Genomic DNA, 27,179 nt, shown 5'->3' with positions numbered 1-27,179 from the left:
ATTGTATATTTAGTATTTTGTATAAAATTATTCTCTACTGTAAAACAATAAATATCAAGATATTATCCTATATTTTCTTCTAAGTGTCTCAAAGTTTATGTTCATATTTGTCTTTAATTTTTTACAATTTACCTTATATTTGGTATAAAGTAATGATTTAATCTTATCTTCTCCCATATAAATAGTCAATTATCCAAAACTCATTGAATAGTCCTTGCTTTTGCTATTGTTTTGAAGGATACTACATTAAACAAATTATCAAGTGTACATGCAGATTTCTTTCTTCATTATTTTACTAGAGGTCCAGTACACAAAAATTTGTGCACTCGGGGGGATCCCTCAACCCAGCGTGTGCTCTCTCGCAGTCTGGGACCCCTTGGGGGATGACCACGTGCTGGCTTAGGCCTGCTCCCTGAGGGATTTGGCCTAAGCTGGCAGTCAGACATCACTCTGGCAGTCCGGGAGTCCTCGGGGGATGTCCACTTGCCAGCGGGGGCCAGGCCTAAGCTGCAGTCGGACATCCTTAGTGCTGCTGAGGAGGCGGGAGAGGCTCCCACCACCACCGCTGTACTGGCAGCCGTCAGCCTGGCTTGTGGCTGAGCAGAGCTCCTCCTGTGGGAGCGCACTGACAACCAGGGGGCAGCTCCTGCATTGAGCATCTCCCCCCTGGTGGTCAGTGTGTGTCATAGTGACCAGTCATTCCCAGTCGTTCTGCTGTTAGGGTCAATTTGCATATTACCCTTTTGTTATATAGGAGTGCCTGGCCATCCTGGGTGAGGGGCTGAGGGCCGTTTGCAGGCTGACCACAGCCATCTTCTGGGTGGGGGGTCCTGCCGGGGTGCCTGGCCAGTCTGGGTGAGGGGCTGAGGGCTGTTTGCAGGCTGGCCAAGCCCCACAGCGGGGACGCTCACCCCATGAGGGTGTGGCCATCCTGGGTGAGGGGCTGATGGCTGTTTGCAGGCTGGCCACGGCCCCCAGCCACCCAAGCTCCCAGTGGAGGCTGGCTGGAAGCAGGTATCTGGGATTTATTTGTCTTCTATAATTGAAACTTTGTTGCCAAGAGCGGAGGCCACAGCCGGCTCAGGAAGCTTGGCTTCCTCCATCGCCCAGGCAACCAGGCCTCCTGCTTGCTCCAGCTCCATGGCTGCCGGCCGCCATCTTGGTTGGGTTAATTTGTATATAGTCACTCTGATTGGCTGGTGGGCTTGGCTTGGGGCATAGCAAAGGTATAGTCAATTAGCATCTTTGTCTGTTATTAGTGTATATTCCCTTTTGGCTCTTAATTCATTGAATAGATTTCAACTACAGGTATTAGAAAAGATAAATGCATATGATATAAACAGATTTTTCACATATAACAAGAATTCTGAATGTAGGTAACTGCTGGAATTGTTTCAGCAGCTCAGTAATATCAGGGCTGGTGCCTCTATGATTTAATTGTTCTTTTTTTCAAAGGTGGATAATGTCAACCTTCAGATCCCAGTATCACTTTCAAAGCAGGGAGAAGTGGGAAAGGGTGGGCCCTGCCAAGTCTTTCCTTAGGAAATAAAAAACCTAACCAGAAACCCTTGGAAGATTTCTCTTTATACTATCCTAGAGGCCCAGTGCACGAAATTCGTGCATGAGTCGGGGGTCCCTCAGCCCGGCTTGCACTCTCTCCAATCTGGGACCCCTCAGGGGATGTCTGACTGCCAGTTTAGGACTGATCCCAGTAGTCGGACATCCCTCTGACAATCTGGGACCACTGGCTCCTAACCACTCACCTGCCTGCCTGTCTGATCACCCCTAACCACTCTGCTTGCCTGCCTGATTTCCTCTAACCACCCTGCCTGCCTGATCACCCCTAACCACTCTGCCTGCCTGCCTGATACCCCTAACTGCCTCTGCCTGCCTGATTGACCCTAATGGCCTTCCCCTGCCTGCCTGGTCACCCGTAACTGCCTCTGTCTGCTGTCCTGGTCAACCCTTACTGCCCTGCCCCCCCTGGCCTGATCACTCCCAAAATGAACCTCCCTCCCAGCCTGGTCACCCTTAACTGCTCTCCCCTGCTGGCCTGAATGCCCTAACTGCTCTCCCCTAACTGCCTCTGCCTTGGCCCTGCCACCATGGCTTTGTCGAGAAGGACATCCAGAAGGATGTCTGGAAGATGCCCAGTCTAATTCGCATATTACCCTTTTATTAGTATAGATTATTGACTAAAACAGAATCTCATGTTTAACCCATGCTGTAAGGCAATCTGAGAAAAGGTATATTTGAATTTTCTAAATCTAATCTCTACTGAGAAAGCAGACAAATGAAAACATGACTGAGCATACATGTGTGTAATGCCATGTATAATCTGTCCTGCTTTTCCACATGCATGATTCAAACAGAATGACAAATTTCAGAGGAAATGCTGGGGTGGGGTGGCGGTGGAGTGATTAATTGGGGAACTTATATGCATATATGCATAACCATGGACACAGACAAAAGTGTGGTGAAGGCCTGGGAGGGGCAGATGTAGGGTGGAGGGGGCTAATTAGAAAAAACAAAAGGGAAATCTGTAATACTTTCAATGATAAAGATAAATTTAAACAATAAAATTAAATAAAATGGATAGTCTTGTATAATGCATGAAAAGCAAAGACTAACTTTGCAGATTTGTTCGTAAATGAAATATTTTACATATCCTGTTAATAATTGTTATTGAAACTGAGTGGTCTGTGATTATGACATGGTTGTATTTATGAGATTCTTCTTCAAGTAATTGAGGATGAAGAACTCATGAAGGAAAAAAACATAATTAATAGTGATTGTACAAAATGTCAGATAAATCAGCAAACTAATGAAATAAAATAAAAATGTCACACTTCTTAATAATCATTTTTAATAGAGGGAATTCAAAATGCAGATTGTCATTCTTTGATTGAAGACTTAGTCAAGACAATAATTCATGTCAAAACAAATTAATAGAATGTCAAGGATTCTCATAAGTGAAACTCAATTATCATATATGTGCTGTCAACCATAAATGAAACATTGACTAGGTATTCAATCAGCAAAATAATTTTTTCAGAAAAAATGAAAAAATTGCAATCTTGTACATGCAATTATGGCCAACCATGTGAAAGTTTTTTTGCAGGTTTGTTTGTATGTTTTTAGACCTGGAAGAAGAAAGTTCTTTAAAGAGGAGAAGAGTAAGTTAAAGAAAGTGGCTAATAACCATAGAGTTGTGCTGTAACCATAGATTTATTTCTTTAGGATTTTCACAAGTGAAATAAAGTATGAGAGCATTATCTATAGGCCCTTCTAATTTCTGTCTTAATTAAAAGCTCTCATAAATTTTGACTTTGCAATATATTTACAATTATCACATGAGGTTTTTTTATATATCAGTAAGAATATAAGAATAAATAGAACAGAGATATTTAAAGGTTACTAGCACTTATAGACATTCTAAATTCCAGGGTCAAATATAATTTGGGATTTTATTGGAACTACATTTGCAAATAGTGATACATTACATGTTTCAGAAATCACTGGATGTTTCTAAGGAATTCCTTCTCTTTTACATAAAATGAAAGTGCTGAATGTGATTGTTCCTCCTTATAACATAGGTTGCACTAAATAGGAGTCTCATGCATAGGCACTCTTTTCTCTCTAGAGCTGTCGGATTTCTTAGGCAGCAAAGACATACAGGATTAGCCAGATTAAAGGAGCTATTAAAGGTTCATCAAACATACAAAGAAAAATTAAGTAAAAATTAACAAAATCAATTTGAAAATTAAATAATATAAAATCATTTATAAATAGCAAATAAAACATCATGTACATTTATGGTTTATTGGGGTTCTGTATGATGCTTTATTTTTCTGCTAGAGGCCCGGTACACAAAATTCATGCATGGGTGGGGACCCTAGTCCTGGCCGGTGATCAGGGCCTATCAGAGCCATCTTGCTCAGTCCTGATCGGGGCCGGGTCAGCTGGGGCCTGCTGATTGCCGGCTGGTAGATGGGGTCTGCTGGACATGGGGAGGGACCGTGGGAGGTTTACCAGCCGGGGGGAGGGACCGGGGGAAGTTGGCTGCCATGGGAGGTTGGCTTTGGGAGCACACTGACCACCAGGAGGCAGCTCCTATGTTGAGTGTCTGTCCCCTGGTGGTCAATGAGCATCATAGTGACTGGTCGACTGGTCATTCTGGTCTTTCTGATTGTTCCAGTCATTCTGGTCGCTTAGGCTTTTATATATAGAGATAGGTTAACATATCTTGCAATTAAGTTTATATAACAGCTCAGTTTCTAACCTCAGCAAACAAATTATTCAATGTCTATTCTTTTTTGTATTACATCAAAGATTTTTCTGATCCCCCCAAATCTCTTTAATCCTAAAAAATTCAGTTTGAATTGTTTTGCAACTTAATCTCCTATATAAATTATGATAATTAACATATTCTTCAGTTATAAGTTTAAATTGGTGGAATCAATAGTAATATATACTTTGAATTAACAACTGAGGAATCTAAACATAATAGTAGCTCAAATCTTATGAAAATGAGTTCATTTTTATTAAAAACAATATCACAGTTTAATTAAAGACAGTTTTAAATGTAATTTCCATAATTTATTTTGGAATGGAAAGTTTCTTGTTCCATTAAAAATGCATCCAAAAACAAGTCATTAAATAATCAAAATAATCATAATATGCAAATTGATGTTTGAGAATTATAGCAGCAAAAGTAACATTGTGTTTTTTAATATAAGTAAAACACTCAATAAGAGATCATGGAAACTGTCTAATTAATATAATTTGGCCATGTTGCAGATACACAAAATATTTCAATTTGTTTATTTAACCTAATCCAATAAACTGGACATGCATTTATCTTGGATAGGTCACAATACAGATTTTTCAGTGCTGAAATAAATCTTGATTTTTTTTGGCAGCTGATTAAATAACAAGCTATCCTAAAATATGTACCACTAGAAAGTCCCCTTTTTGAGATATTTACTCAAGTCTGTGATTTTACAGAAGAGCAGGGATTCTTATTCAGAAGTCTGTCCTTCTGAATATGTCACAAGACAGCAGTGGTCAGAGCTGTGCAGTAGGTTGGAGAGGTAAATCCTATCAGAGTGTATTTGTCATTTACAAGGATTTAATGTTCAAGCTTGTAATAAAAAAATATAAATATAAAAAAGGAGTGCATGCTATTGTTCAATATGACAGTTGTTTTTTCTCTGATTGGATATAATGTGAGTAATCAGTTGGAATATGTGGGGTTTTGAATACAGACCTGGATTCCTGTCATTATTCTTGCATTTATTAGCCATGTAACCTTGAGCAACCCTGACCCACTGGGTCCCATATTTCCTACCTGTACTAGTACAACAAGAATAAACCCTACCTTATATTAAAGGAGATAAGGCATATAAAATATCTAATGTAGTGCCAACATATACAAAATACTCAAAAATATTAATAATCTGAAATTGTTGAGTTTACTGGAATATTTTTTTTGCCACTGGGCAACTTGGATCCCCCTTCTCATTCTTCTCTATATCACCCAGAAACTGCCTTTCCAAGATCACTGGACTCTGTAATTCTGGATTATAGTCTCCTTCTTTGAGATACTCACATGAGATTTGGGAGATAGATGAGAAAGAGAAGCCATTATGCTCTGGTGGTATGTGTGAGTAGAGATTTAGATATTGGCAGCCTATGAGTTATTTTCATTTGGAATTGAAGGCAACAAGTTACTGATGCAAGGACCCTATGACCCCATATTTCTCCAGATTTCCTGAAAATTAGCTATGGCTCTCTTGTTCTTTTCTCCCCTGGCTTCCAATAGTTGTATAAACCTCTAATTCCCTATATTAAAGTATTTTTACTCGTAATGTTACAGTAGGTGGTTAGTTAGTTATTAACAAAGGAAAGGAGCAAATGGAATCAGACATTAAGCTGAATTAACTAGAAACGGGCAACTTCACAGTCACTCTGGGCATCCAAATTGACACAAAAGACTAGCTTTCCACTCTCCCAGGGAACAACTAGCTCTTTCCCATAGATTAAAACGGTATGGGTGAGGGAGAACCAGTAAAAGGGAAATTCCTCTGCTGAGGCATGCACAGTAGAAGGCAGATGATGAAGTAAAACTATGAGGCATGCACAGAAGCCAAAATGGCAATGATAAAGGGGAGGAGTCTAGCTTAGGAAAATCTGGGAAAAGAATAGGATAGGATAAGGGCACAAAACCCCATACAGAAAAGGGGTTGGGTGAGGCAGGGCCCAGTACAAGCTCCTGAATAACTAGAAAGAAAACTAGATAGTTTGAAAGTAAGCCTGCTCTCTCCCAAGACCAAGGAAATATAATTGAAGTTTAATAAAGGCCTGATGTGCACACTTGCTCTGTGGGGCTGCACTACTAGAGCCTCAGATATCAGGATACTGGCATGGCAGGTATGGGTCCTGGCCCTCCTGGGCTTGGTGGGGGGCAAGTACAGATCTGCAACCCCAGAGGCTACACTTATTTCACAGTAAGAGGGAGCTGAGCCACCTGGTAAAGGATGAGGCAGTGCGGCAGAGTCTCCGGGTGCATCTATGACCTGCATGCCCCTCCAACAAATCTTGCCACTATACCTTAAATACTCCTTCATGTGTCCCCAAAATGCTTTTCCTGTGACTTTGCAAGGTCCCATTTCCAGACCAGCCTGGCAGATCCACTTTGATTATAGTCCATGTTCAGCAACAAGAATACCTAGAGAAGTTGCTGTTTTCATGACTGAACTCTGGCAGATTATTCAAAGACACAATTGTCCTTCTGGTTGTGACTCCTGCTGGATAGCATCTCACTTAAACTCTCTGTCATACTTAATAGTGTTGATATTTGGTTTATTTTATTTGTTCCTGCTTAGAATGAACTTGTGCAGGTTCCTTTTCCTTAATCTCTTCATAAATGTGCTTTAATATGGAGCAAAGACTCTGGGCAGTGGTTTTAACTCTAGCCTTGTGGAAGATACACAACTGGACTTTGTCCATGGCAGGACAGAGGGAAATGGGGCCTTGGAATCCCAGGAGTTTAATTCCACAAAAATAAAGCTTTCCATGATACTTTATCCTCCTGTGGGGGCCTCAGGAATTTCCTTTCCCCATGGCACCCCAAGAGCTCCATTTCACCAGTAATAGGTGGGGACCCAGAGGCCACCTTAACAATAACAATTCTACATTTTTTATAAACTGCATTTGAAAAAGTAAAAGAAAATGGGTGAAATTATTTAATACTAGAGGCCCGGTGCACAAATTCATGCACCAGTGGGGTCCCTCGGTCTGGCCTGCAGGATAGGGCTGAAACCCGCTCTCTGACATCTCCCGAGGGGTCCCAGGTTGCGAGAGAGCACAGGCCAGGCAGAGGGAACCCACCAGTGCATGATTGGGGCCAAGGAGGGTCGCAGGCAGTTGGCCAGCTGGGAAGAGACCATGGGAGGGTTCCAGGGTGTGTCCGGCCCATCTCTCTCAGTCCCAATCAGCTGGATGCCAGCAACAAGCTAACCTACTGGTCTGAGAATCTTCCCCCTGGTGGTCAGTGCATGTCATAGTAACTGATCAACCAGTTGACTGTCTGCCCCCTGGTTGTCAGTGGACATCATAGTGAGCGGTTGAGTGGCCTTAGCATATCGTTAGTACACTAGGGGCTCAGTGCACGAATTCATGCACCTTGAAAGAAACTGGGCTGTGAGGCTGTGGTAAGCACAGGGGCAGGTCTTGGCCCATCCTCCACAACCCTGCCCGGCCCCTCCCGCTGCAGCCTCTAGTCCCCTGTCTGCTGGCAACCCAGCTTCCACCACCACTCCTATGCGCTGATGGTGCCGGCCTTGCTTGCACCCATTGATGATGTGGAGAGATTGGGGCTGGTGCCAGCAGTGGATGCAAGTGGGTCTGGTGCCGTCAGTGGGTGTGAGTACCGGCTGCTGCCCCGATCACCTGTCAGGAGCAGGGGGCGGTTGAGAATCCCTCAGGGCAATCAAGGCCAGCAGTTGCCACTTGTATCTGCTGATGGTGCTGACTGATCCGCACTGGTGACAGACACTGGCAACAGATGCGAGCAGTGGCTCCAATGCCAGCTGCAGGTGTGAGAAGGGCTGGCAATGGCAGTGCATGCAAGCAGAGGCTCCAGTGCTGGCAGCAGGTGTGAGCAGGGCCAGCACCAGCAACAGATGGGAGCACCAGGTGGGACTGCAGTGCACAGGAGCAAATTATTTTCTGTAACCACCAGAGGCTCGCCCCGATGACAGCAAGCAGCACCCCACCTTGGTCTGGTAGCCCTACTCACCTGCTCCACCATTCCACCACGTCTGATGCCTCCCATGTTCTGCACACGCCCCCTGGTGGTCAGCACACATCATAGCGACCAGTTGTTTGTTGTTCCAGTTGTTCTGTCATTTGGTCTATTTGCATACTAGCCTTTTATTATATAGGAAAACGCTGTGATTGGTTGAATGGATGACTGGACACTTAGCATATTAGGCTTTTATTATATAAGACTAGTGGCCTGGTGCACAAAATGTGTGCATATGGGGGGATTCCCTCAGCCTAGCCTGCACCCTCCTCAATTGGGGACCCCTTGGGGGATGTCTGACCCTCTCGCAATCTGGGACCGCTGGCTTCTAACCACTCACCTGCCTGCCTGCCTGATTGCCCCTATCTGCCTCTTCCTGCCTGGCTGATCATCCCTAACCCCTCTGCCTGCCTGCTTGATCACCCCTAATCTCTCTGCCTGCCTTCCTGATCGCCTCTAACTGCCTTTGCCTGCCTGCCTGATCGCCCCTATCTGCCTCTGCCTGCCTGGCTGATTGTTCCTAACCCCTCTGCCTGCCTGCCTGCCTGATTGCCCCTAACTGCCCTCCCCTGCCAGCCTGATCTTGCTCCCAACAGCTCTCCTATACTGGCCTGATCTTGCCCCCAACTGCCCTCCCTGCCAGTCTGGTTGCCCCCAACTGCCCTCCCCTGCTGGCATAATCTCACCCCCAGCTGCTCTCCCCTGCCAGCCTGATCACCCCTAACTGCTCCTGCCTGCCTGATTTCCCCTAACTGCCATCTCCTGTCAGCGTGATCTCACCCCCAACTGCCCTTCCCTGCCAACCTGATATCGCCCCCAATGGCCCTCCTGATCTCACACCCAACTGCCCTCCCTTGCGAACCTGATTGCCCTTAATGGCCTCTGCTTTGGCCTCTACCACCATGGCTTTGTTTGGAAGGAAGCCGGGCATCCAGAATATGGCCAGTCAATCTGGTCTAATTTAGTATATTACCCTTTTAGTAGTATAAATAGATTATATAGGATAGGATTGCTTAAATGGGGAGGGGGAGCCTTTTTCAGCATGAGGAGATGCTCTTGGCAGACAAAAACACATAATCCCTATATCTGGACTGATAGCCAGCCATATGCACTATACTGCCAAACCGGTCATTAAAAAATTGAACCACTTTCTTACACCTTACACCAAACAGCTGTTGCCCTTAAAACCCCTCCTCAGGCCCCACCTTAGGTTCTACCTTTGCAGTTCACCCAGATTTGGTTTTGATTGGTAAGTTTCTATTCCAGTCAGCATCAAAGGCTCGGCCTCCTAGGCAGACATTGGCTCCTCACACTTCACCCAGATTTGGTTCTGATTGATCGGTCTCTATGCCAGTCAGCGTCAAAAGCTCCGCCTCTTAGGTAGCCATTGGCTCTCTCACTTCACCCAGATTTGGTTCTGATTAGTTGGTCTCTATGCCAGTCAACGTCAAAAGCTCTGCCTCCTAGGCAGCCATTGGCTCTTGGCACTTCTCCCAGATTTGGTTCTGATTGGTCAGTTTCTATGCCAGTCAGCATCTCTGGGCCTATCAACGGGCCTGATTAGAGAGGAGAGGCTGATCAACAGCCCCAGCGGAGGCCAGAGAGGTGCGGCTGCTGGATAGACCTGGAGAGAAAGAGAGAGGCAAGTGCTGATCAACAGTTTCCACGGAGGTTACGGATCAGACCCTGTTGCTCTCTCCTCATCTCTCTCCGGGCCTGATCCGCAACCTCCTTGGCAATCAGTGCTGGGTAGGGGTGTCCCCAGTGGAGGCAGTCAGTGATGGGTCACCATGGCAACCCAGCACTGATTTTTGGTCGCTCAAGCCTTCAGTCATTTTGGATGTTACAGACCTTGGCGTTCTCTCTCTCTCTCTCTCTCTCTCTCTCTCTCTCTCTATATATATATATATATATATATATATATATAGGCATTTTATCTAACTCATTATATTCGAAATAGTATCATTTAAAACATGTACCCAATTAAAAATATGAGATTTTGTACATTCACTTTTCATGTTTTTTCTTCTAAATATGTTGTGTATATTTTACATTTATGGCACATCTCAGTATAAACTGGCCACATTTCAAGTACTCAATGGCTATGTGGCATCACTGATAACCATTGTATTGACAGCAAAGACTAGATTGTTTTGCAAGCTATACAATGCAATATCTTCCCATTTAACATCAATAATTATATATGTTTCTTTGGTCAGCATTTTCTCTATGGTGTTGAATAGAGTACGTCATAGGGTATATGGTTTCACATAGTACTTTTTTTGCATTAAGACTGCTGGCTAGATGACTTGAATATAAAAGTAGTTCTTTTTTTCTGGCTCGACACATTAAATGTTTCCTGATGAAGTGATTAAAGACAGGTTGTTTTAAGGAGATTATCTTCTTTCTTGCTTAGTTGAGCTAAGGCTGAGTGTCCTGTTAACTGATCACTGAAATGACAAGGGACACGATTTATTGGGAAGTCTTATTATTGTTACTTTTAAAAAAATTAGGTCTTTATACAAATGTCTCTTGTTAGTCATAGCCTTCTGCATGTGGAGATCCTGTATATGTCTTTCCCCCCTCTTTCATGTTTTTTTAGGTTGCTCATTTCTATCAATGTATTAAATACTTGAGTCAAGGGCATTGTTATGGTTGACCAGAGGTATCCTGAGGAAGGATAAGTCTTAAGTAAGGTGCATAATCAGAAACACAGGGTTAGAGATCAGGCAAATTATTGGAAGTGTTAAGTTTTTGAGCTTATGTATATATGGGGGTACATTTTGTGGTCAAGCATGCTGGAACTTGAGTAGATTTAGGATTTGACTAGATTACTTAGTCAACATGGATGTTAGGCTGCTAAAAATCAGATTTAGGGGCCTGGGAAGCATCCTGGGCATAAATGGTTTTGAAAATTGTTTGGGGACTGAGAGCTCACAGTCCCCAGTGTACCTCATTACCAAAGACTGAAATCTAAATGTCACCTTTAAATTTTCCTTTTTATTCCTTCCTCACATGCACATTACCCCACTCCCAGGATTGTCCATTCTTTCACTGAAATAGCTTTAATCTACCTCCTTCTTTAATGTCTCATGGTTCCTACTTTAATTTGGTCACTCATCACCTCTCTAGGATAACTTTTCCTAAAGACCTAAAATAAAAGTCTGTGTCTTCCTTCATAATTCTTAATAGAAATATACTGGATCTGAATTTTAGGGAGAAGTTTATTTGTTTTCCATGTTGATGTGGAAAATATGGCTATGTTTGGGCAGTATTGAAATACAGTTATGGGGGATTGGTTACTGATTGAATGAATACATGGAATGACTAATGTTATTGATGTGAAAGGTAACATAGTCTATATTGCAAAACCTAGTCCTAGTGTTAAGTAGAAGGAAAAACAATTTTTCTAGAAAAGAAAAATGTATAGGTTCAGTAACTATATGCACTGCATGTAATTAGAGTATCGTGTTGGTGGGAAACTGATATAATAATGAGGTCAAATCTGCTTGAATATGTTTTTTTGTGTTAATAAAATATATACTACATCAGTAGAATTAGATAACTAGAACTTTATTAATAAAACTGGAGGCCTGGTGCACAAAAATTTGTGCACTCGGGGGGAGGAGTTGTCCCTCAACCCGGCCTATGCCCTCTCACAGTCTGGGACCCCTCGGAGGATGTCTACATGCTGACTTAGGCCCAGGGATCAGGCTTAAGCTGGCAGTCAAACATCCCTCTGGTAGCCAGGAGCCCTCGGGGGATGTCTACTTGCCAGTGGGGAGCAGGCCTAAGCTGCAGTTAGACATCCTTAGCGCTGCTGAGGAGGCGGAAGAGGCTCCCGCCACCACCGCTGTGCTGACAGCAGTCAGCCTGGCTTGTGGCTGAGCAGAGCTCCCCCTATGTGAGCACACTTACCACCAGGGGGCAGCTCCTGCATTGAGCATCTGCCCCCTGGTGGTCAGTGTGTGTCATAGTGACCAGTCATTCCCAGTTGTTCTGCTGTTAGGGTCAATGTGCATATTACCCTTTTATTATATAGGATAGAGGCCTGGTGCATGGGTGGGGGCTGGCTGGTTTGCCCTGAAGGGTGTCCCAGATCAGGGTGGGGGTCCTGCTGGGGTGCCTGACCAGCCTGGGTGAGGGGTTGATGGCTGTTTGCAGGCTGGCCAAGCCCCCCAGTGGGGACCCTCACCCTATGGGGGTGTGGCAAGCCTGGGTGAGGGGCTGAGGGCCGTTTTCAGGCTGCCCACAGCCCCTTCAGATTGGGGGGTCCCACTGGGGTGCCTGGCCAGCCTGGGTGAGGGCCTGATGGCTGTCTTCAGGCTGGCCACACCCCCATGTGACCCAAGCTCCCAGCCGCTCCTTGAGCAGAGGCCATAGCTGGCTGGAAGCAGGTATCTGGGATTTATTTTTCTTCTATAATTGAAACTTTGTAGCCTTGAGCAGAGCCCAGGGCTGGCCAGGGCAGGAGGGAAGCTTGGCTTCCTCCATTGCTGGGGGCAACCCAAGCCTCCTGCTTAGCCCAGCTGCCACCATCTTAGTTGGGTTAATTTGCATATTCGCTCCTGATTGGCTGGTGAGCGTGGCTTCTGGGTGTAGCAGAGTGGTGGAGTAATGGTTAATTTACATATTTCTCTTTTATTAGTGTATATATTGGTCAGCAAGGTATGAAGTTTAAGGCAAGATAAGGAGGAATATCCTTTATACTTGCATATTTATGTGACCATAGAAGTAAAGTGAGCAAGGAACATGGTTGGAGACTAAGTAGAAAGGAGGTTTTGATCATGGTTAAACTCAGCATGTGCCAGCTCAGGTTTCCCCAGTTACTGCTTCACTTCATTCACATGACATCATAATGGACAAAGATGTGAGCTAATAGTAAGTAGTGATGTGATGTGAAGCCACACCCATTTATTATAATTCTTACAAGCTTTCATCAAGGGGCAGGACTAGGGTTAAAGTAAAGTGAAATATAGTTTTGTTTTTCTTCCTGCTAGAATCTACAACTGTATTCATGGCAGATGACACAGATTATGACACAATAGAACTACTACTGCTCCTGATTCTGAACAGCTGGATTACGTTATTCATTATTTTGTTAGCCTACAGCCTAAAATTATGTTCTTCCATATTGTTTTCATAGAAGACCAAACCCTTCTTGATTTCACTAAAGAGAATGTGACAACATGGAAAACTCCAAATATTGGATGGGATCAGATCATTCCAAGGGTGAAATCAAGTAAGTAAGTATCTATTTGAATTATTAATGAGACAAGAAAGTATTATATTTTACAGATGTTATAGGGAGGCAGTGCCCAATATATAAAAGTAGAATTATCTTTATGAAAGGAATAAGTAAACCAAGAACTTAGTGCCTGGGTCTAGTTAAATTATGGGAGAAGGTCAGGCTCTAAGAAAGAAATGTGAGTGGATGCAGAGTTGGAGGACAATTCAAGCAATTAAAGACTTGCATTTAAAATCACATGGAGGACTGAAGCAGAGGGACAGAGAAAGCAATGTGATAATACTACCCTCTTGGCTTTCAAGCTGGAGGGAGGCACAAGGAGTAATGGATGTAGGGAGCCTCTGGAGGCTGGAAGGACAGGGTACCTGATTCTCTCTAGAGCAAGCATGTCAAATTCAAAGGCCAACACAGGCCAAAGAAACAAGGTTTAGGTTTGTGTGGGCCGCAAAAAAACAAAAGCTTCAATTTTCTTAGAAACATAAGTTTATTTCTATAGAGACATGCTGAATACAAAGGGCTGAAATAAATGAATCATCATTAACATAAAATAACTAGTCTACCAGTGCACAAAATTTGTGCACATTAAAAGGGGATTAATTAGAGGAAATATTTTAATATTTCTATTTGCCCTTTTTCTATAATAGAAGTGTCAGAGATGAAAGAAAATTAGTAAAATGTATATGAAAATCTTCTTCCTGTCAGAGTTTGGGGCATACCACAGGAGCCAGAGTCAAGTCCCCACCCACCCATGTGTGCCTCAAAATCTCACAAGACCCAGATCCAGCCACCCCATGCCCATTGGGCTATATACAGACCTGGCCGGTCCTACCCTTGTCAAGCCCTGCTGTGTGGAGGGCACAGCTTCAGGTCCCCTGGAATGGTGCCAGGGTCGGGGGTGTGGCCTGAGGTCTCCCATCAAGCCCTGCCTGGTGGGGGACGTGGCCTGAGATCCCCTGTCAAGCCCCACAGGGTGGTGGGCATGGCCTGAAGTTCCCCATCAAGCCCAGCTTGTCAGGGGGCACACCTTGAGGTCCCCATCAAGCCCCAGCAGGAGGGGGACACAGCCTCAGGTCCCCCGTCAAGCCCTGCTGGGCGAGGGGCACAGCCTGAGGTCCCCCAGCCCAGAACTAGGGTGGGGGGTACACCTTGAGGTGCCCTGTCATGCCCTGCCAGGCAGGGGACATGGCCTGAGGTCCCCTGGACTGGCGCTGGGGCAGGGAGTGCAGCCTGAGGTCCTCTGTCAAGCCCCACCAGGTGGGGGGTGAGGCCTCAGGTCCCCCAGCCCGGCACTGGGACGGGGGATGTGGCCTCAGGTCCCCTGGCCTGGCACCGGAGTGGGGGTTGGGGCTGATGTCTCCCAGTCCAGGTTGGGGCAGGGCATGCCTTGAAGTCCCCTGACAAGCCCAGCTGGGCAGGGGCATTACCTGAGGTCCTCTGTCAAATCCAGCCAGGAAGGGAGTGCGGCCTCAGGCCCCCCGGGCCTGGCACTGAGGCGTGGGGCAAGGCCTGAGGTCCCTCAGCCAAGCACTGGGGTTGGGGGCACACCCTGAGGTCCCCTGTCAAGCCCCACTGGGCAGGGGATGCAGCCTGAGGTCCCCCGGCCTGGTGCCAGGGTGGGGAGTGTGGCCTGAGGTCCCCCGGTCTCGTGGCAGAGTGTGGGGGGCAGCCTGAGGTCCCCTGGCCGAGCACTGGGTTGGGAGGCCCACCTTGAGGTCCCCTGTCAAGCCCCGCCAGGTGGGGGGGGCACGCCCTCATGTCCCCCAGCATGGCTCTGGGGTGGGGGATGTGGCCTCAGGTCCCTTGGCCCTGCGCCAGGGTGGGGGGAGCAGCATGAGGTCCCCAGGCCTGGTGCCATTGTGGGTGGAGCAGCCTGAGGTCCTCCGGCCCAGCACCAGACCAGAGGTTGCACCTTGCAGTACCCCATCAAGACCCTTTGGTTGGCGGCGCGTGGCTTCAGTTCCCCTGACCTGATGCTGGGGCAGGGGGCATGGCCTCAGGTCCCCTGGCCTGGCATCAGCATGGGGGGCATGGCCTGAGTTCCCCCGGCCTGGGGGCAGGATAGGAGATGTGCCCTGAAGTTCCCCATCAAGCCCTGCCAAGTGGGGGGCATGGCCTGAGGTCACTCGGGCTGGCACCGGGGTGGGGAATATGGCCTGAAGTCCCCCATTAAGCCCTACTAGGTAGGGGGTGCAGCCTGAGGTCCCCTTGCCTGGCACAAGGGTGGGGGGCACAGCCTGAGGTCCCCTGTCAAGCCCCATGGGAGCCAGGGGTGGAGGGAGGACACAGCCTCTGGTCCCTGATGATTGCTCATTAAGGCTTGTTACGGGAACTGGGCTTTCACTCTGGGTGCAGCCATCTTATGTTATGGAAACCCCACCTCCGCTATGGACGCAGTCATCTTTGTGGTGGAGTGATGGTCAATTTGCATATTCCCTCTTTATTATATAGGACTAGAGGCCCGGTGCACAAATTTTTGTGCACTCAGCGGGGAGGAGGGGTCCCTCAGTCCAGCAAATGCGCTCTCACAGTCTGGGACCCCTTGGGAGATAAAAACCTGCTGGCTTAGGCCTGCTCCCTGGTGGCAGAGGGCAGGCCCAATCCCTAGGTGCAGCCCCTGGTTGGGCTCAGAGCAGGGCCTATTGGGGAGTTGGGGCACTGCCCCCTGTCATGCACAGAGCAGGGAAGATTGGGAGGTTGTGATGCCACCCTCAGTCACGCTCAGGGTAGGGCCGATTGGGGGTTTGGGGCACCGCCCCCTGTCACACTCAAGGCAGGGTCAATGGGGAGGTTGCTGCGCCACCCCCTATCATGCACAGAGCAGGGCCAATCAGGGGGTTGGGGTGCTACCCCCTGTCACGCACAGAGCAGGGCCCATCAGGGGGGTTGGGGCTCTGTACCCTGTCACGCACAGAGCAGGGCCAATCAGGGGGTTGGGGCACTGCCCCCTGTCACGCACAGAGCAGGGCCCATCAGGGGGATTGGGACTCTGTACCCTGTCACGCACAGAGCAGGGCCAATCAGGGGGTTGGGGCGCTGCCCCCTGTCACGCACAGAGCAGGGCCCATCAGGGGGGTTGGGGCTCTGTACCCTGTCACGCACAGAGCAGGGCCCATCAGGGGGTTGGGGAGCTCCCCCCTGTCACGCACAGAGTAGGGCCGATAGGGGAGTTGGGGCACCGCCCCCTGTCACACACAGAGCAGGGCGGATCAGGGGGTTGGGGCGCCGCCCTCTATCACCCACAGAGCAGGGCCGATCAGGGGGTTGGGGCATCGCCACTGTCACACTCAGGGCAGCGCCAATGGGGAGGTTATGGCTCTACCCCATCACACACAGAGCAGTGCCCATGGGTGGGGGTTGGGGCGCCATCCTCTATCACCCACAGAGTAGGGCCGATGGGGAGGTTATGGCTCTACCCCGTCACACACAGAGCAGGGCCGATCAGGGGGTTGGGGCACTGCCCCCTGTCACACACAGAGCAGGGCCGATCAGGGGGTTTTGGCGCTGCACCCTTTCACACACAGAGCCGCAGGGCGATCAGGGGCTTGGGGAGCTCCCCCTATCAGGCACAGAGCAGGGCTGATCAGGGGGTTGGGGCACTTTCCCCTGTCACGAACAGAGCAGGGCCGATAGGGAGGTTGTGGCCCCACCCCTTGTCACACACAAAGCCCCTGGGCGATCAGGGGGTTTGGGCGCTGCCCCCTGTCACACTGATCCAGGTGCTGGGAGGCATATTACCCTTTTACTATATAGGATAGAGGCCTGGTGCACAGGTGGGGGCTGGCTGGTTTGCCCTGAAGGGTGTCCTGGATCAGGGTGGGGGTCCCCACTTGGGTGTCTGGCCAGTCTGGGTGAGGGGATGTTGGCTGTTTGAAGCTGGTCACTTCATTTTTGGAGAACTAGAAAAATAGGTTTATTTGTGTTACACTTATTAATATGTGCAGTTATTCACCTTCAGGGTGGGTGTCCCCACTGGGGTGCCTGGCCAGTCTGGGTGAGGGGCTGAGGGCTGTTTTCAGGCTGGCGGGTGACTGAAGCTCCCAACCGCTCCTTTTTATCTTTTTTTTTTATTCTGGCCCAGCTTTAGCTTTGAGGCTTGGCTCCAGCTCTTAGGCCTCCGCTGCTGAAAGCAGGTTTCTGGCCTTTGTTTACCTTCTGTATTTGAAACAATGTTGCAATCCTGCTGGCTGAAGCCCAGCGGACTAAAGCAGGTTTCTGGGGTTTTGTTTAGCTTCTATATTTGTAACATAGTTGCTTAGAGTTGCAGCTCAGAGGACGGCAGCGGCAGGCGGGGAACGTTGGAGTCCTCAGTCACTGAACCAAGCAAGCCTCCTGTTAGTTTCAAGCTGCCTGGCTGCCGGCCGCCATCTTGGCTGGCAGTTAATTTGCATATCGCCCTGATTAGCCAATGGGAAGGGTAGCGGTCGTACGCTAATTACCATGTTTCTCTTTTATTAGATAGGATAGGGCATTTTAATAAAATTTAATATTTTTCTTGAACATTAACTTAACAGGCACTGAATAATTGCACATATTAATAAGTGTAACACAAATAAACCTATTTTTCTTGTTCTCCAAAAATGAAATACTAGTATTTTCTGTTGCACACACCAAACAAGTCAGTACAAAACTGATGACATGGCAATGCTGCTAAAATATTTGCTGCTGGTATTAGTGGAGAAAAGTGGTGTGCCTGTGCATAAGGCATGTAAGGGAAATGAATGCAACACAATTATTGTAATCAGTCATTATTGAATGTTGTAGTTCCTTATTAATTATGAATAACAGGATAGTGTAAAAATTAAGTTATGAAATGTTTATAAAATGTTTCTTACATACAGTTATATTGGTTGGGCTGCAAAAATCTTCCTTGCGGGCCATGATTTGACATGCTTACTCTAGAGCAGGGGTCCTCAAACTTTTTAAACAGGGGGCCAGTTCACTGTCCCTCAGACTGTTGGAGGGCTAGACTATAGTTTAAAAAAAACTATGAACAAATTCCTATGCACACTGCACATATCTTATTTTTAAGTAAAAAAACAAAACAGGAACAAATACAATATTTGTATTTGCATGTGGCCCGTAGGCCTTAGTTTGAGGGCCCCTGCTCTAGAGGCTCCAGAAGGAGCTGGCCTTTGACACCATTTTAGCCTGGTGAAACTGATTTTGGACTATTGGCTCCCAGAATTCTGTCTCAAACATCTCTGATGATAACCAGTCAGAGAAATGACTGATAACAAACTGTGAAGCAACCAGAAGTAGACAAGGCCAGCTCACAGGAAGAAACAGGAAGAAAGAGAGATGCCAGGATGCTGACCTGTACCGCCTGGTGGAAATGGAAACATGTCTTTGTGATGTATTTATATCTCAACGTTATGGAAATTAGTAAGATTTCATTCTTCCTGAAAACAGAAGGGAGCATCAGTGAGAATAATGGGTACAAGGAGACAGCAAATGATGTGGAGAGGGCATGCACTTTCAACTAATAGACTACTCTGATAAAAATGGAAGACCTGTTGACCCGTCTCACTGCAGCAGCTCTGATTATATTCAAGAGAATGGGTCATCCCCTTCCCATTTGATTGCAAGTTAAGTGACTGGACCAGCTGGGGGGTCTTACAGTTTGTCTTGTAGGATTAGAGTGAGAATTCAATCAAATGGCTAAAAGCAAAACCTTACATGTTCCAAACTGGATCTCAAGAATCAGGACTTTTTGAGGGCAAGGGCTGCCTTTCCACTTTTGTAATGCATTCCAGCCCCTAGTGGATTATCATATTATATTCATTGGATGCTTTTCTTTAAAAGAAGCCTTTTCTCTGGTTTGTGATTAGATAGTTCCATAGAAATACAAAGTATATTAAAACTCTGGTCTCTTTTGCTGTGATTTTTCTTTCAAATTCTCAAATGTATGAGCTCTTCTAGAGGAAAGAAACAAGAACCTGCAAAATATTATTGTGCGGTTTTTCAAGACTTGCCTGTAAAATCCTCGATGTTTGGATCCCTATTGGAAACTAAGTGATATAAATGAAAAGATTGGTATTATGTAACATATACAAGCTCATACACTGTTTTGAATCTGCTAGTGAAAACAATATTTATAATCTCTCATAAAATGCCTCCCTTTTAAGTCAAAACCTAGCAACACAATAGCTCTTTCTCTATAAGTGCCAATATGACAGCAATACTTGAGCAGCTTTCTGCTAAGTATATTTGTATTGCTAAATAGCACAAGTATGTAGTTTACCTGAAGCTCTCATCTAAGTGGAAAACTTGTTATAAATAGTTTAGTAGATTATCAGATCAGTTGGTTGATGCCTTGACACTACTGTGCATCCTAAAATACATAATGCATTTTAATTCGTTACTGTCTATAATGTGTTGGGAGGATTTAGTGCACTTGTAATATATATCTTTGTGATCTTTTTTCTTTTGGAATTCTGCTTAATAGAAGATTAAATATGGGAACGTTAAAGCTTCATTTGAGTTACATTTATTTTATGAGTTCTTGACACAATTAAAGGCAAAAGAGTTCTAGGAAAATATGTTGTGTTTATATATCACACATCTTGTTTTCATTTTGCTTGAATAAAAATTTTAGACTGAAAAAAATAATCACATGGAAAATACATCCTGACTCTTTCACAAGTAATTTCACTTTCAAGAAAAAGTGGGGGCCGAAACCGGTTTGGCTCAGTGGATAGAGCATTGGCCTGCGGACTGAGAGGTCCCAGGTTTGATTCCGGTCAAGGGCATGTACCTGGGTTGCGGGCATATCCCCAGTAGGGGATGTGCAGGAGGCAGCTGATCGATGATTCTCTCTCATCGATGTTTCTAACTCTCTATCTCTCTCCCTTCCTCTTTGTAAAAAATCAATAAAATGTATTTAAAAAAAAAAAAGAAAAAGAAAAAGTGGGGGAAATTAGGAGGATTTTTAGTGTTCTAGGGACTCTTAAGGCTAAACGCAACATCTGATAATATTTTGAAGTTTTATCATCAGGCACTAAAAAAACAAAAATGTTGAGGCCAATCTCTTCAAGAAGAGAAGGGAGTCATAATTGGCAGGGGAGTTTTTCATTGACTATCCCTAGAAAAGTGGTTAATGAGAGGAAGAAATTTAATGGTAAATTATAGAAAATATTTAATAAAGTTAGGCTCTGAATTCATCATACATTTTTTTTTAATTTGAGAAAATATTTTAAAACTGTTGTATTTCATCTTCACTTGCAGGAAAACAACTGTGGAATCGAAATAAAAAGATCTGATCATGAAACTCTAACTTGGACACTTCATTGAGTGGTAATTGGTTTTAAAGGTGTGTTTAGATATTTCATATTTTCAAAAAATAATTACAATCTTTGGAAGTTCCATTTCAACAATTAAAATTACTTATTTGGGAACATAACATTTCCATTGATAAAATTTTAAGAGACTATATCATAACTAGAGGCCCGATGCATGACATTGGTGCAAGAGCTCAGCCCTCACAGCCCCTCACAGCCTCAGCTGGCCCTCGCAGCCCCTTGCAGCCTTGGCCAGCCCTCACAGCCCCTTGTAGCCCTTAGTAGCCTCGGCTGACCTTCGCAGCCTGGCTTCATCTGAAAGGTCATCTGGACGGTCATTTTGCTGTTTGGTATAATTAGCATATTAGCTCTTTATTATATAGGATACTAGAGACCTGGTGCATGAAATTCGTGCACTTGGGGGGGGGTGGTCCTTGCCTTGCCTGCACCCTATCCAATCTGGGACTCCTCAGGGGATGTCCAACTGTCAGTTTAGGCCCAATCCCACAATTGGACATCCCTTTCACAATCTGGGACTGCTGGCTCCTAACCGCTCACCTGACTGCCTGCCTAATTGCCCCTAACCACTTCTGCCTGCCAGCCTGATCACCCCTAACCACTCCCCTGCCGACCTGATTAATACCTAACTACTCTCCTGCCAGCCCGATGGCCCCCAATTGCCCTCCCCTGCTGGCCTGATCTTGCCCCTAACTGTCCTCCCCTACTGGCCTGATGGCCTTCAACTTCCTTCCCTTGTCAGCCTGGTTGCCCTCAACTGCCCTCCCCTGCAAACCTGATCACCCCAACTGCCCTCCCCTGCTGGCCTGATGGCCTCCAACTGCCCTCCTCTGCTGGCCTGATCTTGCCCCCAACTGCCCTCCTTTGCTGGCCAGTTTGGTTCTGATTGGTTGGTTTCTATGCCGGTCAACGTCAAAAGCTCTGCCTACTAGGCAGCCATTGACTCCTCACACTTCACCCAAATTTGGTTCTGATTAGTCAGTTTCTATGCCAGTCATCATCTCTGGTCCTGTCAACGGGGCCTGATCAGAAAGGCAGGGCTGATCAAGAGCCCAGGTGGAAACCTGGAGAGAAATGGAAGAAGGCTGCTAGAGATAAAAAGAGGCAATTGCTGATCAACAGCTGCCACAGAGGCTACAGATCAGGCCCTACTTCTCTCTTTAGGCCTCTCTCCAGGCCTGATTCACAGCCACCTCAGCAGTCAGTGCTGGGTCACCTTGCCTGCAGCTGCAGCAGTCAGTGCTGGCTCACCAGGGTTACTGCAGGACTGACTTCCAGTTGGTGGAGCCTCCAGTCGTGGTGGACCCAGGGTTTTTATATATTAAGATACTTTTTTTGTTAATCCTCACCTGAGGATATTTTTCCCCCATTGATTTTTAGGGAGAGTGGAAGAGAGGGAAAGACAGAGCAAAACATCAATGTGAAAGAAACACATTGATTGGTTGCCTCCTGCACAGGCGCTGGAGGCTTGACCAGGGCCTGGGCCAGGGAGGAGCCTGCAACCAAAGTATGTGCCCTTAACTGTAATTAAACACAGGTCCCTTTGTTCCACAGGCCTATGTTCTATCCACTGAGCCAAACTGGCTAGGCTCAAAATATATTTTTAAAAACATATTTGAATGTCTTGCACAAGTTAAATGCATAGATCCCGTGTCAGAACAGTTAAATGACTATATATTCTGTACTGACCAGTGTGGCTCAGTTGGTTGGAGCATCTTTCCATGCACCAAAAGGTTGTGGGTTCAATTCCTAGTCAAGGCACCTACCCCAGTTGTGGGTTCAATTCCTGGTATGGATATCTATAAGAGACAACTAATTGATGTTTGTCTCTCATTTCTCTCTCTCTCTCTCTCTCTCTCTCTCTCTCTCTCTCTCTCTCTCTCTCTCTCCCTCTCTCTCTCTCTCTTTCTCTCCTCTCATTTCCATCTTCCTTCCCTCTCTAAAATCAATAAAATCATATCCCCAGGTAAGGATTAAGAAAGAGAGAAAATATATATAACAGAATTCACTGAGATTCTGGACTATATATACAAAAATAAAATAGGATCATGGCCACAATTATAGATGGATAGCTATGTGATCAGGAAAATATGGTAAAATGTTAGTTTAAGGAAACATGTGGTAGGTATAGCATTTCTCTGATGATCAGTGACATTGATCATCTTTTCATGTCTATTGGCCATCTATATGCACTCTTTGGAGAAATTTCTGTTCAAGTGTTCTGCTCATGTTTTAAATTTGTTTTTCAGTGTTGACTTTTATAAGTTCTCTATAATTTTTAAATATTAACCCCTTATCAGATGTATTATTAGTAAACATATTCTCCATTCAATGGGTTGACTTTTCATTTTGTTGTTGGTTGCCTTTGCTGTTCAAAAACTTTGTAGTTTGATACAGTTCCATTTGTTTATTTTTTTCCCCTTGCCGAAAGAGATATATCAGAAAAAATATTGCTAAGAGAAATGTCAGAGAGATTATTGCCTATGTTTTCTTCTAGGATTTTATGGGTGTGAGTCTAACATTTAAGTCTTTTTATTGATTTTAAAGGGAGATGAAGGAAAAGAGAGAGAGAGAAAGGTGAATCAATGTGATAAAGAAAAACACTGATAGGTTGCCTTCCATACCCACCCTGAACAGGGATCAAACTGGTAACCTGGGTATGTGCCCTGACAGGGAATCACAACTGGGACCTTTCGGTGGATGGGACAAAACTCAAACCAACTGAGTCACATAAACCAAGGAAAACATTTAATTTTTAGTCCATTTTGAGTTTATTCTTGTACATGGTGGAAGAAGGTGGTCTGGTTTCACATTTTTTTTAATTAAAATTTATTGTTCAGATTATTACATTTGTTCCTCTTTTTGCCCCTCCATAACTCCCCTCCTCCCAGTTGCCACCCCACCCTCCGCCCTCACTCCTCACCCACTGTCCTCATCCATAGGTGCACGATTTTTGTCCAGTCTCTTCCCGCATCTCCCACACCTCTTCCCCCCCTAAGAATAGTCAGTCCATTCCCTTTCTATGTCCCTGATTCTATTATAATCACCAGTTCATTCTGTTCATCATTATTTATTCACTTGATTTAGATTCACTTGTTGATAGATGCATATTTGTTGTTCATAATTTGTATCTTTACCTTTTTCTTCTTCTTCCTCTTCTTAAAGGATACCTTTCAGCATTTCATATAATACTGGTTTGGTGGTGATGAACTCCTTTAGCTTTTTCTTATCTGTGAAGCTCTTTATCTGACCTTCAGTTCTGAATGATAGCTTTGCTGGATAAAGTAATCTTGGTTGTAGGTTCTTGGTATTCATCACTTTGAATATTTCTTGCCACTCCCTTCTGGTCTGCAAAGTTTCTGTTGAGAAATCAGCTGACAGTCATATGGGTATTCCCTTGTAGGTAACTGTATTTCTTTCTCTTGCTGCTTTTAAGATTCTCTCTTTGTCTTTTGCTCTTGGCATTTTAATTATGATGTGTCTTGGTGTGGTCCTCTTTGGATTCCTTTTGTTTGGGGTTCTCTGCGCTTCCTGGACTTGTAAATCTATTTCTTTCACCAGGTAGGGGAAGTTTCCTGTCATTATTTCTTCAAAGAGGTTTTCAATATCTTGCTCTCTCTCATTATCTGGCACCCCTATAATTTGGATGTTGGTACGCTTGAAGCTGTCCCAGAGGCTCCTTACACTATCTTCATATTTTCAGATTCTTTTTTCATTTTGCTTTTCCGGTTGGGTGTTTTTTGCTTCTTCGCATTTCAAATCTTTGACTTGATTCTTGCGCTCCTCTGGTCTGCTGTTGGGAGTCTGTATAATATTCTTTATTTCAGTCAGTGCATGCTGAATTTCTAGTTGGTTCTTTATCACAACATCGAGGGTCTCATTAGATTTCTTGCAGATCTCATTAAGTTTATCGGCAGTTTCTAGAAGATTATTGAAAGACCCTAAAAGTGTGGTTCTGAATTCTATATCCTCCATCGACATTTGTGTCCTGTTTCTTTGTCTCTGCATTTTTTATGCTTTCTTGGTGCACCCCCTAGTGGTCTTTGTGCGCAGTCTTGTTGTAGTTAAGCCTTGATTGTTGTAGGAAATACTGGGGGTGATTTGACCTCCAGGCCAACTAGCTGTGAGAATCAGCTGTGTCTCCAGTGGGAGAACTTTTGTCCTCTGGGGAGGTGCTAATCTAGCCCTTGCCTGAGGCTATCTGGAAAATGGCTCTGTGCAGGGCTTGGGCGGGGCGGGGTCCCAGGGGATCAACAGGGCGGGCAGAGTGAGCAGTTATGGCTGGGCTGCTCTCAGTCCCATTCCCAGAGGCTCTGCCTTTCAGAGTCCCAGGAACCGCTGCAAACCTCGGAGAGAAAGCTGCCCTCGAGGTCCAGACAGTTCAGCTTCTCCCGTATGAGTCTGGGTCCCTAGAGACTCGCCCAGAACTGGAGCTCAGAGCCTGAGACTCCCTCCCGATTGAAACAGACAACCGCGCCCTCCGCGCACACCTCCGCATCTTTGTATTTTCCACACTGCGCCTCCTCTGAGTCTCGGTATGCTGTTCTCTTTCCTTCTAGTTGGAGAATTTCCCCTCAGCCAGGCTTCCTGTGGTTCTGGGTGATGTCCGTTCCGTCTTTAGTTGTATTTTTGAAGTGGTTGTGGGAGGCAGCAATCTCTGGTGTTTACCTATGCCGCCATCTTGGTTCCTCTTTATTTTATTATTTTTTAATAGCCTTCTGCTCCTCCCCGGAGGCTGCCTCGGGGACTTCCGCGGACATACTGCTCTCTCTGGCCCCGCCGCTCAACTCGCTATCTGGTTTCACTTTTTTGCATGTATCTGTCTAGTTTTTCTAGCCCCAATTATTGACTAGATTATCCCCATTGTATGTTCTTGCCTCCTTTGTCAAATATTAACTGACCATAAAGTGTGGGTTTATTTCTGGGATCTCCATTTTGTTACATCTATATGTCTGTTTTATGCCAGTACCATGCTGTTTTGATTACTATGACCTTGTAGTATAGTTTGATATCAGGTAGTATGATAGTTTCCACTTTGTTCTTCTTTCTCAAGATTGTTGGCTCTATTCAGTCTTTTGTGGTTTCATATAAATTTTTGGAATTTGCTTCTAGTTATGTAAAATATGTCATTGGTATCTTAATAGGAATTACATTGAATCTATAGATTGCTTTGGGTAGTATGGACATCTTAATGATGTTAATTCTTCCTATCTATGAACACAGTATATACTTTCACCTTCCTGTATATTTTTTAATTTTTTTCTTCAGTGTCTTTAATTTTATGAGTACAAGTCATTTACCTCCTTGGTTAAATTCACCCATGGGTATTTTTAAAAATATTTTTATTGCTTTTTAAAGAGAGAAGAAGGGAGAGGGAGAGAGAGAGGATCATCAATATGAGAGCATAGCATCTATAAGCAGCCTCCTGCATGCCCCTACCACGGATCGAGCCCACAACTTGGGCATGTGCCCTGACTGAGAATTGAACTGGCAACCCTTTGGTGCATGGGATGACGTCCAATCAACTGAGCTACACTGGCAAGGGTGCTATGTATTTTTGTATGCAATTATAATTGGGATTGTTTCCTTATATTTCCTTTCTGCTAATTCACTATTGGTGTATAAAAAAGCAACTGATTTCTGGATATTTGTTTTGTATCCTGCTACTTTATTACTTTACTAGAGGCCCGGTGCACAAAAATTTGTGCATTCGGGGGGGTCCCCTGAGCCCAGCCTGTGCCCTCTTGCAGTCTGGGACCCCTCAGAGGATGTCCACCGGCTGGCTTAGGCCCGCTCCCTGGGGGATCGGGCCTAAGCTGGCAATCAGACATCCCTCTGGCAGCTGGGAGCCCTTGGGGGATGTCCACTTGCCAGTGGGGAGCAGGCCTAAGCTGCAGTCAGACATCCTTAGCGCTGCTGAGGAGGTGGGAGAGGCTCCCACCACCACTGCTGTGCTGGCAGCCCTCAGCCTGGCTTTTGGCTGAGCAGAGCTCGCCCTATGGGAGCACACTGACCACCAGGGGGCAGCTCCTGCATTGAGCGTCTGTCCCCTGGTGGTCAGTGTGTATCATAGTGACCAGTCATTCCTAGTTGTTCTGTTCCTCTATTATATAGGATAGAGGCCTGGTGCACTCATGGGGGCCATCTGGTTTTCCCTGAAGGGTGTCCCAAATCAGGGTGGGGGTCCCGCTGGGGTGCCTGGCCAGCCTGGGTGAGGAGCTGAGGGCTTTTTTCAGGCTGGCTATGCCCCCCGGCAACCCAGGCTCCAAGCCTCTCCTTTTTTTTCCTGGGATTTATTTATTTTCTATAATTGAAACTTTGTAGCCTT

Source organism: Myotis myotis, unplaced genomic scaffold (assembly GCF_014108235.1).
Source record: "Myotis myotis isolate mMyoMyo1 unplaced genomic scaffold, mMyoMyo1.p scaffold_m19_p_4, whole genome shotgun sequence".
Lineage (NCBI taxonomy): Eukaryota > Metazoa > Chordata > Mammalia > Chiroptera > Vespertilionidae > Myotis > Myotis myotis.
The sequence above is the reverse complement of the archived record's forward strand: the minus strand, read 5'-3'. Positions refer to the sequence as shown.